This window comes from Staurois parvus, unplaced genomic scaffold (genome assembly GCF_062004578.1).
Source record: "Staurois parvus isolate SC_StPar_1 unplaced genomic scaffold, SC_StPar_1.0 ptg000066l, whole genome shotgun sequence".
In the NCBI taxonomy this organism is placed as follows: Eukaryota; Metazoa; Chordata; class Amphibia; order Anura; family Ranidae; genus Staurois; species Staurois parvus.
This window is the reverse complement of record NW_028317862.1, coordinates 11,734,438-11,740,959: the sequence shown is the minus strand read 5'-3', so window position 1 is coordinate 11,740,959 and position 6,522 is coordinate 11,734,438.

The window sequence follows — 6,522 nt, the reverse complement described above, 5'->3', positions numbered from 1 at the left end:
GCCTAGGTGCAGGGCAATAGCAAGCAGAGGAGCTCAGCAAATTAATCATGGGTGGGCATCAATCATGAATAATGCAGTTAGCCCCTGTCACCTGTCCCTGTGCTCACAATAACACCACCATACACCATACCAATGTCCTGACCACCGTCATACAAGCGTCCTGATCCGCCATATGCCATTCCAGCACCCTGATCACCACCATATGCCATACCAGCACCCTGATCACCGCCAAACACCATACCAGCACCCTGACCACTGCCATACCCCATAGCAGCATCCTGATCACCCCATATGCCATACCAGCATCCTGATTACTGCCATACCCCATATCAGCATCCTGATCAATGCCATACTCTATACCAGCATTCTGATCACGGCCATACCCTATAACAGCATCCTGACTACTGTCATACCCCATACCAGCATTCAGATCACCTCTTATGCCATACCAGCATCCTGATCAACACCATACCAGTGTCCTGATCAGTGCCATACTCCTATACCAGCGTTCTAATCATGGCCATACCCTATAACAGTATCCTGATTACTGTCATACCCCATACCAGCATCCAGATCACTCTTTATGCCATACCAGCATCCTGATCACTACCACACCAGTGTCCTGATCAGCGCCATACTTCATGCTAATGTCCTGACCACTGTCATACCAGCATCCTGATCACTGCCGTAATCCATTCCTGCACCCTGATCACCACCATATGGCATACCAGCACCCTGATCACCGCCAAACACCATACCAGCGCCCTGATCACTGTCATACCCCATAGCAGTGTCCTGATCACCCCATATACGATACCAGCATCCTTATTACTGCCATACCCCATATCAGCATCCTGATCAATGCCATACTCTATACCAGCATCCTGTTCACCACCACACCAGTGTCCTGATCAACGCCATACCTCATGCTAATGTCCTGACCACTGTCATACCAGTGTCCTGATCACGGCCATATGCCATTCCAGCACTCTGATCACCGCCAAACACCATACCAGTGCCCTGATCACTGTCATACCCCATAGCAGCGTCCTAATCACCCTATATGCCATACCAGCATCCTGATTACTGCCATACCCCATATCAGCATCCTGATCAACGCCATACTCTATACCAGCATTCTGATCATGGCCATACCCTATAACAGCATCCTGACTACTGTCATACCGCATACCAGCGTCCAGATCACCTCCTATGCCATACCAGTGTCCTGATCACCACCATGCAGTGTTCTCATCAGCAGCATACTCTATAACAGCGTTTTGATCACGGCCATACCCTATAACAGTATCCTGATTACTGTCATACCCCATACTAGCATCCAGATCACCCTTTATGCCATACCAGCGACCTGATCACTACCACACCAGTGTCCTGATCAGCGCCATACCTCATGCTAATGTCCTGACCACTGTCATACCAGCATCCTGATCACTGCCGTATTCCATTCCTGCACCCTGATCACCACCATATGGCATACCAGCACCCTGATCACCGCCAAACACCATACCAGCGCCCTGATCACTGTCATACCCCATAGCAGTGTCCTGATCACCCCATATACGATACCAGCATCCTTATTACTGCCATACCCCATATCAGCATCCTGATCAACGCCATACTCTATACCAGTTTTCTGATAATGGCCATACGCTATAACAGCATCCTGACTACTGTGATACTGCATACCAGCGTTCCAGATCACCCTTTATGCCATACCAGCATCCTGATCACCACCATACCAGTGTTCTGATCAGCACCATACTCTATATCAGTGTTCTGATCACGGCCATACCCTATAACAGTATCCTGATTACTGTCATACCCCATACTAGCATCCAGATCACCCTTTATGCCATACCAGCGTCCTGATCACCACCACACCAGTGTTCTGATCAGAATCATACCTCATGCTAATGTCCTGATCACTGCCATACCCCATACCCATGTCCTGATTAATGCCATACATCATACCAGCAAGCATCCGTCATTTTAGGGTCTCAACCGATCAATTTTCAAATATATATCTCATAGTTTGTAGACTCTATATATATATATAGCTTTCACACAGACTACATAATATACACTGTTTTGAGTTAGTTCTACTCCAAAAATGTAGCAGAATAAATTCTGGCCTAATTTATTAAGAAAAAAGTATTTATTTGCAAAATTTTATAACACAAACTAAGCAAAAATATAATTTTTTCATAATTGATATATTTTCATTTATACAGCAAAAAATAAAGAAAAAACAGCGGTGATCAAATACCACCAAAAGAAAGCTCTATCTGTCTCAAAAACATACAAATTTCATATGGGTACAATGTTGCACGAGTAACAAGTAATTTCCACTCAAAGTGAGATAGTGCTGAAAGAGGGAAAAAAATGTAAAGCCAGTGTCTTCTCTCAAGAAAAGGTGTCAACCTTAGCAGTGACCATCTCTAGTTTGAGGGGAATTCCTCATACCAGAGCTCACTGCATGGGCCTGGAAAGTAGAAAGAAAGATTTGGGCTACAGAATGTAAACATTTTAGTTGGTAACTAAGCAGCTGGGGTGGGGATTTATTAGCTCAGGAGTTGTTTGGAGCAGTGGAGTAACTATAGGGTAGCAGGAGTCACAACTGCAATCTGGCCCCATGCTGCAGGGGGCCCGTGTGGCTCCCCTGTCACAGTTGTCTACAAACGTGGGAGGGGCGGCAGGGAGGCATATAGAAGAAGCGATCTCCTCCTGTAGCTGCTGAAAGTCCTGCAGGAACCATGAAAAAAATTACGGAGATTGGTTCTTCTATATGCCGCCCCTCCTATCCAGCCTGGTGCTAAGTGATTCGAGCAGCAGTGAGCAAGATGCAACATTGATAAGAGACAAGCAATCAGCTAGGGGGAGACAAGCAATCGTTAGGGAGAGGTGGTAGTATACTTTTGTGAATGTCTTTCAAATGACATTAAAGCAGAATTAAACCCAATACCTAAAATTTAATATATTGCAGCTTAATTTAAACACTTGCCGACCCGCTCACAGTATCTACTGTGAGCCGATGGCAAGTGCATGCACCGTCACATACATGTACATTGTGAGCCTGCTTCCAGGTTTGGTGGCCCCTGCTGATCTGTGCTGCGATTGGCTACAGCACAAGTCGGTTAGCTGGGTTATAGACAATGATTTTGGCTGTATACAAGCTGAACAGCTGTGACCAATCACAAAACAGAGTCCTGTATTTACAAACACAGAACAACAATCTGGCTGTTTCTTCTCCCTGCAAAGAAAGGAGAAAAAACAGCCAGATCTGTGAGTAAAAGCAGCACATATTATACACATTACACATATTAGGAACACAGTGAACCCTTTGATTGCCACTTGATGTAACCCCTTCCCAGCTAGTGTCATTAGCACAGTGACAATGTGCAGAATTATAACTGATCACTTATTAGTGTCACTAGTGATGTCAATGTCAGTGTACCTCCCAGTGAGGGTCTGCATCAGATTGCCTGCCACATTATTACAGTTCCACTATAAGTCGTTGATCACCACCATTACCAGTGTAGCATCATAGCTGCGTATGTTTCAGTATACCATCGTTTGTAGACGCTGTAACATTTTTACCAAAGATATGTAGCAGAATACATTTGGCCTGAATGTACAAAGAAATTTGATTTTACTGGATATGTTTTTTAACTGTAAGTAAAAAATATTGTGTTTTTTCCCAATTTTTGGTCGTTTTTAATTTATATAATACACTAGGGGTCTCCAGACTTTCTAAGCAAAGGGTCAGTTTACTGTCCTGCAGACTTTGGGGGAGGGGGGGGACTGTGGCCAGTAGGAGTAGAAAAGGTCCTGATGTCAGCTGGAAAAAACAATGCCCCATTTCTGGTGTCACTGGGAGGAATTGTGTCCCATCATTGGTGTCACTGGGCCCCATTGTTGGTGACACTGGGAAAACCGTGTTCCATCATTGGTGTCACTGGGAAGAATTGTGTCCCATCATTGGCAGGATTTGAGCCCCTTCATCTGTGTCAGTGGTGAGAATTATATCCCACTGTTGGTATCAGTGAAAGAAATAGTGCCCCATGGGCTGGATAAAAGCAAGCAAAGGGCCACATCTGGCCCCCAGGCTGCAGTTTGGAGACCACTGTAATACAAAACAAAAACCTAGTGGTAATCAAATACCATCAAAAGAAATCTATATTTGTATGAAAACAATGATATAAATTTAATTTGGGTTTTGAATGACCAGGAAATTGCCAGTCAACATAGCACAGTGCTGAATAGCAAAAATGCTTTGGTCATGAAGGGGTAAAACCTTCCAGAGATCAAGTGGTTAACGTCTTTGTCGAAAAGAAATCATTATTTATACCTTCGCTGTGACTCTGCCAGACAGCTGAAATTCTTTGCCCAGACATCTTGTCTACTCTACAGCAAACAGGTCATGTGTTTTTGGGGATGAGTGCTGCTCTCTAACTCCCTGTTAAGAAACCAGTATTCAGTGGAGTATCTGAATGTCCATCAATAGTCATTCTTAGATTGTGTAACTAAAACTGAATAAGGGCGAAAATGTAAACCTTTCACTGGAAAGCTTGCACAATTTTAGTCAAATTAGACAGACTACTTGCCCCACCTTTTCTTTCCATCCTAGAATATGTATGTAGCACCCTCCTAAGTAGGTTGCTAGGTTGGTTAGGTAAATTAGTTTTTTTGGCTCCTCTGTAATGAATAGAGAAGAGTGTGATTGCTTTGGGGTGTTCCGAGGGATTCTAGAATGTAGTGGGCTGGAAAGGAAAATCAAAAACCTGCAAATTTATGTTGCCTTAACCAATCCCTGGGGGTAGTTCCCCAGTAGGTGGCTTGGGAGTACATAAATATTCTAGGGTGTGGAGCTGGCCTGTCTTGTCCAGGGGGAGAAAATTCTCAGCCTGAAGGGCTGCTGCCCTTCTAGGCAGCCCAGAGGACATTCTACATGTGCTCACCAAGGTCCCAGCTCTGCTAGAGCTAGGGGGGACCTGTTTTGCTGAGAATTTCTGGAACTAAGGGATTTCACTGAGGATGGTCTGGAGAGTTCACGGGAGAAATGCCTGTCTGATATTGGAAAGAGGCATCCAAGTACCCAGAGACCTTGTGAGTACAGATAGGTGTAGGATCCTAGTGACTGTTTTTTGCTTCTATCCCTGCGCATTGGTACCAGAGCTTGCTTACATTGGAACAGTTCTTATGGGGTCTCAGTTTTACAAATTTCCTTGGTGTCTACTAGAAGGACTGAACTGAAAGTCTTTGACAAAGAGAAGAGTGTGATCCTATTGCTTTTCAGTGTTGCTGGAATACAGCTCCATGCACCCTATCCAAGTTCAAGTTTACAATAAAGCATCAGAGAGACACCCCTAGATCCCTAGAAAGTGTGACTGTTGTTGTGGGCATGGCTGCCGCTACATCAACTATGGGAAGGAACCTGCGACAAATAAGCGGGCCCTTTCAGGGTTTAGTGCTACATGCATTTATATTGAATGATTCCCCATATTCTATACTTAATTAAGGGTCTCTAATTTTTATCATAGGTGTATTTTATATGATAGGGACAGAATATCAACCAAAAATCCAGAAAAAACACATGATACAAATGTTATAAATTGAGTTGCAGGTCAGTGGGTAAAATAAGTATTTGATCCCCAAGCAAAACATGACTTAGTACTTGGTGAAGAAATTCTTCTTGGCAAGCACAGAGGTAAGATGTTTCTTGTAGTTGGCTACCAGGTTTTCACACATCTCAGGATGGATTTTGGTCCACTCTTCTTTACCAGTCTTCTCTAAATCCTTAACGTTTCTTGGCTGTCGCTTGCCAACTCAAAGTTTCAGCTCCCTCCATAATTTTTCTATAGGATTAAGGTCTGAAGAATGGCTAGGCCACTTCATGACCTTAATGTGCTTTTTCTTGAGCCACTACTTTGTTGCCTTGGCGGTATGTTTTGGGTCATTGTCATACTGGAAGACCCATCCACGTCCCATCTTCAGTGTTCTGACTGAGAGAAGAAGATTCTCATCCACGATTTTACAATACATGGCCCCATCCATTGGCCCCTCAATGCGGCAAAGTCGGCCTGTAACTTTAGACGAGAAATAGCCCCAAAGCATGTTTCCACCTCTGTGCTTGACTGCAGGGATGGTGTTCTTAGGGTCACAGTCAGCACTTTTCTTCCTCCAAACACGGTCGGGTCAAGTTAATGCCAAAGAGCTCAAGTTTGGTCTCATCTGACCACAGCACTTTCTCCCAATCCTTCTCTGAATCATTTAGATGTTCATTGCCAAACTTCAGATGGGCCTGTACATGTGCCTTCTTAAGAAGGGGGACCTTGCAAGTGCTGCAGTATTTTAATCCATGGAGGCGTATTGTGTTATCAATGATTTGTTTGGTGATTGTGGTCCCAACTGCCTTGAGATCGTTCACAAGCTCCTCCAATGTAGTTCTGGGCTCCCGTTTCTCATGATCATCCTTACCCCATGAGGTGATAACTTGCATGG